Genomic DNA, 10,045 nt, shown 5'->3' with positions numbered 1-10,045 from the left:
TATAACGGAACGTAAGGTACCAAAACATGGAAGCCGGGCAAACCCAACATTTGACCAAAGACATGATTCGGAGCTGATGCATATAAGGCAAAACTCGCGACGCCGAACACTCCCTAAGGTATTCGGTCTTTATAACATATGCCGGTCTGAACAATGCCCTTAATAATAAACCCCGGGTGTCCAGGTACGTGCAATATCCTGACGTGGCCAGATGCCAATACGTCGGCATCCTTCTTGGTTGTATTGAGTATCCGGAGGATGTGAACAACAAGAGACAGTAAAAAAGGTTTACGCAGGGTCTTAATCTAAAAAGAAACCTTTGAGCGGGTCCCTGCTGCACGTCTGCGCCTGTGTCTCCGTTGTGCCGTGTCCTAGACGGGTATAGCACGATTGTCATCTGTAAAAGAGAAGAATTTAGGTGAAAGTTGCCGTGCCAAAAAATTGGTTATTATCAATAAACTATTAAAATTCAAGAAAAGTCAAGTTGAGCCGGACTAGCCCTGATTACACGCGGGAAGCCCCTGGTACCGTCTAGGAGGGCTTGATCATCAAACCAATCTCATGTGTAGTGGTGCACTGGACTCGTCTAACCATGTCCGTGGTCTTGACGACCTGTCATTTTTTCTTGTTGGTGAGGCCGTCTAGTGCCACACATTCTTCCGCGCGTAGAGCACGCTCAGTATTTCCGCTAACTGTGATGGTGCCACGTGGACCAGGCATCTTAAGCTTGAGAGTAGCGTAATGCAGGATTGCGTTAAAACGAGCGAAAGCCGCTCTTCCGAGTAGTGCCTGATAGCCACTTCGGAATAGAGCGATGTAGAAAGTTAACCTTTCGCTTCGGAAGTTGTCGGAAGAACCGAATACAACCTCTAGTAATAGAGAGCCCGTGCAGCGGGCCTCTAGGCCTGGTATTACTCCGTTGAAGGTAGTGGTACGGTGGCTTCAATACTAGAAAAATGCTTATACATAGAAGTTTACTAGTAGTGTTTGTTTGGGCCCCCACGCTACTGGTAATTACTAGTAGCGCGTGATACAAAACGCGATACTAGTATGTCTTACCAGTAGCGTTGTTTTTTTGGTACGCTATTAGTAAATATCTCTCGTAGACAGGATGTAATAGTAGCGCATGTGGTAAAACCTGCGCTATTACTAAGACTAAGTTACTACCCTCATAGTGCAAAGTATCTTAATAGTAGTGTCATAGTTTGTTTCATTTATTGTCTTATAGACTCATTTTGCCTCAGGAAGCGCTATGTTACAGTAATATATTATGTTACTTCAAACACCTCTCTCTTTATTAAATATTTGTCACATAAGTAAAATTGTTTAAGATATGTTAAGTTACTACCTAAATTACCCCATTATGGCTAGTCTAAGTGAAAAGCTATGGCGCAGGTGAGACACCCCACGCTACTACTACCCCGATCCACTCGCACCACCGAACTCTCGTGAATTCCTCAAAAAAGAACTCTCGCGACCTCACCCCCACCCCTGTGTCGACCTCCTCTCCCCCACGATCTCCTCCCCGCCGCCACCACCCACGCCCGCCAGTTCCTCGCCGGCCACGCTCCTCCGCCGGGCGCTCCAGCTCCGCCGCGCCATCCCCTCTCCAGCTTCCTCGCGCGCGATCCTCTCCGCGGCCTCCAGCCGCCTCCTCTCCGTCACCGCCTCCACCGAGAACACCGCCGACACCGCCATCGACCTCTCCAACGAAGAGAGCCGCCGCCGCCTCGTCAACAGGTGCGTCTCCTCCATTACCCCTTCGAGTCTTCAGCCTCTGGGCCAGCAAGAACGGTTTGTTGATTGTGAGGCCGCGTACACCTGCGTGCGCGCAGTATGATGTACAGGAGCAAGCAGAGGGGCTTCCTGGAGCTCGGGACCTGCGTGGAGCAGGACGTCCGCTCCATGGACGAGGCCAACATCCGCTCCCTGCTCCAGATCCTCGACCTCGTGAGCTATCCTGCCCTGCCCCTGCCCCTCCCCTCCCCCTTTTTATTGACTGATCTAGCTACTCATCTGATTGTTTTTCTGTCTTACTATGGTATCTGTAACATACTTCAGACTAAAAAATTCAGCTAGTAGGGATACTCTTGGTTTCTTTGTCCTGGATTTATCACTTCAGCCTGTGTGTGTCACGCTTGACCCAGTCAAATTGGTCCCGAACCACCCCCCACCAGTTTATCTGTAATGTACTGGAAAGTTTGTTAATGGGAATGTTCAGTGTTATGTGGTGTATGCTGCAAGTATCGGATTTAGTTTGATGTCCATCAGTCGCTTCGCAAGAATTGACTAGACAAACACCTATATTACATCTCATGTTCAGGGTTTAGTGTCAGAGATCTTGCCTGTGTTACAGCCAATCATTCTCGAAAGCACATGCGTATTAACAATGGTGTTCCTCTATAGTGCTAGCTATCTGATTTTGCTGTAAATCATCGCATAACCTAGTCGTGTTAGATTTGTCCATCCCTTATGATAACAGTATGTAGAATCACCAGCTGAACGTGAAGGCCCCTGCAACGTGCTGCTGTTTTTTCTTGGAGTTCTTGGAGTCTCTGGAGTGTGTTCTTGAGCTTTTTGGCCTTTTGGGAACTGCTGGACACTACAACGCCACGGCCACAACAGAGCGAGCTGCACGAATCGATTCACCACAGTGAGGCATAGACCGAAACCTAGCTTGCTTCGCCAATTCGTGGCGGCGGGGACGGCGACCGGCGTGGGGCCGTGGGCGCGTGTCGACTGGCGCTGCTGCTGCGCCGCTGGCGGGTGGCTGGTCGGGCGGTCGGCGGTCATCCTCACATCCTGTTGGAGGCTTGGAGCTCTCGCCTCTGACTCGAGGTCTGAGCCTCTCGGCCTCTCGCCTCTTTATGTTGATAACCGGAGTAGTCCTAGTGTAAATTGAGCTAGCTCTAGTGTTAATGTGTATGTATATTACTCGTTGCTCTTGTTGCGCTGTCAGGTGAAAGCAGTTCTCCTGTAATCCCGAGTTTCATTCATATGGTTCTGAACTTCTGATATTAGCATATACGCTTTCTTCTGAACTGGGTGGATGTTGGTTGGCATATAGTATGAGTAGTTCTTATCTTCCTTTTTAAATTCCTTTGAAGTGGTGCTTGGTACTGACTAATGATGATACTAGTTATTTGCTACTGCTCCTAATGCTCTAGTAGAAGAGGCTGCTGAAGGGCACACTCAAGAACATGGGACTGCTTCAGAACAAGAAGCATGTGCAAGTCTGGTGTAGACAAACAAGGTAGTAACCATGTATTGTTATGACCGGCCAGGTCTATGGCCGCCGCAGGCCCAACAGGCAGGCTTAGGCCCGCAAGTTATCTTAGTTTTATTCAGATTAGGCAAGTTATCTCAGGATTGATTCTTCTACAAGTTATCTAGGATATAAATATAGATTGTAAGACTCTTTTGGATGCAAGCAATAAAGACTATTATTATCTTTTGTTGCCCGGCTCCTAGAGGAGCCGGAAACCCTAGCCGCCGCCGCCCTCAACCCTAGCCACGACGGCGCCCTGCCGCCGGCGCGCCCGCTCCTCGCCACGCCCACTTCCTCCTTGCCCCTACAACCTACGCAGTAGAGCCGGTAGGAACCCTAGTCCTACCAATTTGGTATTCAGAGACCACGTTGCGATCATGTCGATGCCGCCATCACCGCCGCCGCTGCCCGTCGGCACCACCGCGCCCATGACGACGGCGCCAAGCATCACCGCGCCGACCGCATCCGCCGGGACTTCGCTGCCGTGTCCCGTCTCCTCCTCGGCACCACCTGCACCGGCGTCTCCGGGCGCATCTCCACCATCGCCGCTGGCCGCCTTGTCTCCGGAGCAACTCGCCGCCACGCTACATCACCTCATCACCGCCGTCCACGGGCTTCAGCTCCACCAGCAATATGGGGCCGGGGCCTATGCTCAACCGCCGTCGGCCCCGATCGCCGCCCCTGGTCTTCTCCTACAGCAGCAGCCGCAGTACGGGGGCGGGGCGAGCCCCTTCGCGCCACCACTAGGACCGTACCAGGGCGCGGCCGCGTACGGCGGGCCCCCGTTGGGGCCAATCCAGGCGGGATTGGCATCCGGGCCAACGCCGGCCGCGGCGCCCCTCTGGCCTTTGCCGCCGGCCACCTCGGCCGCCTCCTGGCTGCAGCAGCCGCCGCCCACCGTCTGGCCGGTTCAGCAGACGCCGTTCCCCGCATGGCCGGCCCAGCAGTCGCCGCCGACGGCGTCCCAGGGCCTGCGTCCACCGCTGTTCTCCGCGCCCTCATCAGCCGGGACCACCTCGGGCGCGGCCTCGACTACCGGGTTACCGATCCATCAGGTCCGGTTTCCCCCGTCCCCGTCCCCCCTGCCAGCATGGGCGACGGGGTCTTCGCCTTCACCGGTCTACACCACGACCCCGGTTGAGCCGACTCCGTTTCCGCAGTTCGGCGGGCCATCCGGCCCCGCCGGCCAGTACCCGGGCTACTCCGATCAGGCACCTCCGGCTTCACTCTTCCGAGCCCCCGCGCCTGCTCAGCACGGCGGGCCGCAGCAGACACCGCCGCGGTTTGCCAAACTTGACTTCGCCACCTACGAGGGCACGGAGGACCCCCTCAACTGGCTCAACCAGTGCGAACAGTTCTTTCGAGGGCAGCGGACGCTCGCTTCAGATCGTACCTGGCTCGCGTCCTATCATCTTCGAGGCGCAGCACAGACCTGGTACTACGCCCTCGAGCAGGACGAGGGCGGCATGCCACCGTGGGAGCGCTTCCGGGAGCTCTGTCTTCTTCGTTTTGGGCCTCCTATCCGCGGGAGCGGACTGGCGGCCCTCGGCCGTTTACCATTCACATCTACGGTGCAGGACTACGCCGATCGCTTCCAGGCCCTGGCATGCCACGCGCCGGGCGTCTCCGCGACCCAGCGCGCCGAGCTCTTTGTGGGTGGTCTGCCGGACCATATCCGCGTGGACGTCGAGCTCCGGGATCCCCCCGATCTCTAGACGGCCATGTACTATGCCCGGGCCTTCGAGCAGTGGGCCCAGGCACTGCAGCCGCCACTCGGACGGAGTGGCCGCCAGCCCAGTCGGCCAGCACCGACTTCCTCAGCCCCGGGTCGGCCTCTCCCATCCGCGACGGCCACATCCTCGGCTGCCACACGGCCCTTCCATCGGCTGTCACCGGCCGAGCAGCAGGAGCGTCGCCGTCAGGGTCTCTGCTTCAACTGCGATGAGCCCTATACGCCGACCCATGTCTGCCCCCGCCTCTTTTATTTAGAGACGGTCGACTACACCGAGGAGAACGACTCGCCCGACCCGTTACATCCGCCTGCGGCGCCCGAGGACGCGGCCGCGGATTCCGCAGCGACGGCGTGCGTCGTCTCCCTTCACGCCCTGGCCGGCATCCGGGGCGAGCAGACCATGCTGCTGCCGGTGACGATCCATGGCGAGCGCCTGGTGGCCCTGCTAGATACGGGCTCCACACACAACTTTCTGCCCGAATCGACCATGCGTCGGCTAGCCCTCCCGACGACGGGCGGGGAGCGCCTGCGGATCACAGTGGCGAACGGTGATCGCCTCCGGTGCCATGGGCTAGCCCGCGACGTTCCCATCTCCATCGGCGGCGAACATTTTTCCATCACTTGTGCAGGGATCGATCTCGGCTGCTTCGACTTCATCCTCGGGGTGGACTTTCTCCGGACCCTCGGCCCCATCCTATGGGATTTCGACGCACTCATGATGACATTCTGGCGGCAGGGCCGCCGCATCCGGTGGGAGGGCATTGGGGGCGCCGCGGCTGCCGTGCCACATCTCCAGCTGGCTGCCGCGTCCTCGGAGGCTGAGCACCCCCTGCTGGATTCTCTTCTGGAGCAGCACAGCGACTTCTTCGACGCTCCGCGGGGTCTTTCGCCTGCCCTTGTGTACGACCATCATATTCACCTCGTACCAGGCTCCACTCTGGTGGTGGTACGACCCTACCGCTACCCCCAGCTGCAGAAGGATGAGTTGGAGCGCCAGTGTGCCCTGATGCTCGCCGCATGCATCATCCGGATCTCCACGTCACCCTTCACGGCGCCGGTGCTTCTCGTCCGTAAGTCCGACGGCACATGGCGCTTCTGCATCGACTACCGCGCCCTCAACGCACTCACGCTCAAGGACAAGTTCCCTATATCGGTGGTCGACGAGCTCTTGGATGAGCTCCATGGGGCACGCTTCTTCACCAAGCTCGATCTTCGGTCGGGCTATCATCAGGTGCGCATGCATCTGGACGACATCGCCAAGACGGCGTTTCGCACCCACCATGGCCACTTCGAGTTCTTGGTGATGCCTTTCGGCCTCGCCAACGCCCCGGCGACTTTCCAAGCCCTGATGAACGGCGTCCTTCGACCCTACTTACGGCGGTTTGTGCTTGTTTTCTTTGATGACATTCTTATCTACAGCGCCACCTGGGCCGAACATCTCCAGCACGTCGCCATCGTCTTCAACGAGCTTCGGGCGCACCACCTCCACCTTAAGCGCTCAAAGTGCTCGTTCAGGACACCTACCGTCGCCTACCTCGGCCATGTCATCTCGGCCGACGGAGTGGCTATGGACGCCGATAAGGTGGCGGCCGTCTCCGCCTGGCCGACGCCTTACTCACTGCGGGCTCTCCGCGGGTTCCTCGGACTCGCTGGCTACTACCGGAAATTTATCCGGGAGTTCGGACTCATCGCGGCGCCCCTCACGCGGTTGCTTCGCCGCGACGCCTTCGCCTGGGACGCTGAGGCGACGACGGCATTCGAGGCCCTCAAGGGGGCCCTCACGACGGGCCCCGTCCTCTAGATGCCCGACTTCGACCGTCCGTTCGTGGTGGACTGTGACGCCTCGGGCGCCGGGTTCGGCGCCGTACTTCATCAGGGCGATGGGCCCCTCGCCTTCTTCAGCCGGCCTTTCGCTTCGCGCCATCTTAAGTTGGCCGCTTACGAGCGGGAGCTCATTGGCCTCGTCCAGGCCGTGCGTCATTGGCGGCCATACTTGTGGGGGCGGACCTTCCACATTCGCACGGACCACTACAGCCTGAAGTTCTTGCTGGATCAACGGCTGTCGACCGTACCGCAGCACCAGTGGATCAGCAAGCTCTTCGGCTTCGACTTCTCCGTCGAGTATCGGCCGGGCCGTCTTAACACCGTGGCCGACGCGCTATCCCGTCGCGATTCCGACCTCGCGCCAACCGCCGACGCGTCCGCCGGGACGGCCCTGTGCATCCGCTCCGGGCCATCGTTCGGTCTCTTCACCGACATTCGACGCGCCACTGCGACGGCCGATGACGCCGCACTTCTTCAGCAGCAGCTCGCGGTCGGCGACTTGGAGGAGCCCTGGCGCTTCTCTGACGGACTGCTCCTGCATGGACGCCGGATCTTTGTTCCGGCGCATGATGATCTCCGTCACCAGGTGTTGCAGCTCGCTCACTCGACGGGCCATGAGGGTGTGCAGAAAACCCTCCATCGTCTTCGCACCGACTTCTACATCCCTGGCGATCGTGCCCTGGTCCGCGACTGGGTTCGGTCTTGTCAGACTTGCCAGCGCAACAAGACAGAGACCCTGAGACCGGCGGGGCTCCTTCAGCCCTTGGAGGTGCCGTCTCAGGTTTGGGTGGATATCTCCTTGGACTTCATCGAGGGCCTTCCCAAGGTAGGGGGCAAGTCAGTCATCCTCACGGTGGTCGATCGCTTCTCTAAGTACGCCCACTTCATCGCGTTGGGCCATCCGTACACAGCGGCATCCGTGGCCCGGGCTTTCTTCGACGGCATAGTCCATCTACACGGGTTCCCGACGTCGATCGTCAGTGATCGGGACCCAGTCTTCACGGGCCATGTCTGGCGCGACCTCTTCAGGATGGCGGGTGTCCAGCTCCGCCTGAGTACGGCGTTCCATCCTCAGACGGACTTTCAGTCTGAGGTGGTTAACAAGGTCATTGCCATGTATTTGCGTTGTGTGACAGGTGATCGACCTCGCGCTTGGGTGGACTGGCTATCTTGGGCGGAGTACTGCTACAACACTTCTTATCACTCTGCCCTGCGCGCGACGCCATTTGAGGTGGTCTATGGTCGACCACCCCCGCCTATACTTCCGGTTGACCCGGAGACGGCTCGGACAGCAGTAGCGGGTGACCTTATCCGCACCCATGATGAGATGCTGGCTGAGGTCAGTCAGCGTCTCCTTCAGGCCCAGCAGACGGCCAAGCACTACTACGACGATCATCATCGCGAGGCGGAGTTCGCAGTGGGTGACTGGGTGTGGCTGCGTCTTCTCCACCGCTCTACGCAGTCACTGGACCCGCGCGCAAAGCGCAAGCTTGGCCCTCGCTACGCCGGGCCCTTCCCTGTCGTGGAGCGCATTGGGAAGGTGGCCTATCGTCTTCAGCTTCCAGCCCGCGCCCGCATCCACGACGTGTTCCATGTGGGGCTGCTCAAACCTTTCCGAGGCGAGCCACCGGCGGCTCCTCCGACGCTTCCTCCAATCGCCGATGGTCGCATTCTTCCAGAGCCAGCAAAGGTGTTGCAGGCTCAGCTCCGTCGTGGCGTCTGGTTCATCCTAATTCAGTGGGCGGGCCTTCCGGAGGAGGAGGCGACTTGGGAGCAGCGTGCGGATTTCCGTCAACACTATCCAGACTTTCAGCTCGAGGACGAGCTGTTTGCGCAGGCGGGGAGAGATGTTATGACCGGCCAGGTCTATGGCCGCCGCAGGCCCAACAGGCAGGCTTAGGCCCGCAAGTTATCTTAGTTTTATTCAGATTAGGCAAGTTATCTCAGGATTGATTCTTCTACAAGTTATCTAGGATATAAATATAGATTGTAAGACTCTTTTGGATGCAAGCAATAAAGACTATTATTATCTTTTGTTGCCCGGCTCCTAGAGGAGCCGGAAACCCTAGCCGCCGCAGCCTAGCCGCCACCGCCCTCAACCCTAGACGCGACGGCGCCCTGCCGCCGGCACGCCCGCTCCTCGCCGCGCCCACTTCCTCCTTGCCCCTACAACCTACGCAGTAGAGCCGGTAGGAACGCTAGTCCTACCATGTATGTTTTCGACATTTTCATAGTTATTACAATATGTGAATTTGCAATGCTTGCATTACACTTAAATTGTGAGCTTTGTGCAGAATATTTTTTAGTGGCACCCCCCATAGTGTAATCCTAGACACGCCACTGTACAGTGTGATTTGACATGCCGCCTGAAAGTACTAGTTGTGAATATTGGATATCTGTAGCATTACATTTTGAACCTAATTTTGGTCTGCTAACTCTACTTGCTTTTCCATGTTAATCAGAATGTGGTGAATTTTTGTAATAAAAAACATGTCACTCCTTGAGTGACAGCTTTTATGGGGCGTAGGAAAGAATGACTTTAAAGAAAATGTACTTTGTGGATGTTCTATATTTCTCGGTTTCGAAGAAGCAGAAAATGAAGAAGTAAGTTGTCTAACCATTTGATCTGTATTGGTTTGCTTGACTCTAATTGTGTAGCTTTTGCATCAATTCATTTGGATCCAATGTTGCCTCGTGTAAAGAATAAACCATGTATCTTGCTTCAGCTTTTATTTGTGAACTAGGACAAAATATTCTAAGAGAACTTCCACATTGACTCATGGCAATGTATGATAATAAAGTATGTTGTATCATTGGTTTCAGACATCTGGACGAGAAGAAAAAGAAGTGCAAGGCTGGTAAGGTCGAGACTCGTCTTGAATTCCCTGGACGTGAAAAGGTTAAATTTGGTGAAGTTGTCGAAGCTCCACCAAAGTTATCATTCCCAAAGGTGCCTTCTCTACTCAAAACCTTCTGTGTTATTAGATTTGGTCGGATTCATATGAAGGGTTGACTGAACTTTTGAAGGACGCCCCATATACTTCAGTGCTTGTATGTTTGTCTTAGATTCTTATGATTTGATCTCTGCTAATATGAATTTGACTGTTGGCATTTGTTGTTACCAAATAGATCACTTTTCAGCCATTTAGAAATGAGAAGTTGACTTCTTGTAAATGTGAATTTGGTGTACAGGATTTGACAACAAAAAATAATGTTATATG

Source organism: Triticum urartu, chromosome 2A, assembly GCF_056163025.1.
Source record: "Triticum urartu cultivar PI428250 chromosome 2A, HENAU_Tu73, whole genome shotgun sequence".
NCBI classification, from domain to species: Eukaryota; Viridiplantae; Streptophyta; class Magnoliopsida; order Poales; family Poaceae; genus Triticum; species Triticum urartu.
This window is presented reverse-complemented; position numbering follows the sequence as displayed.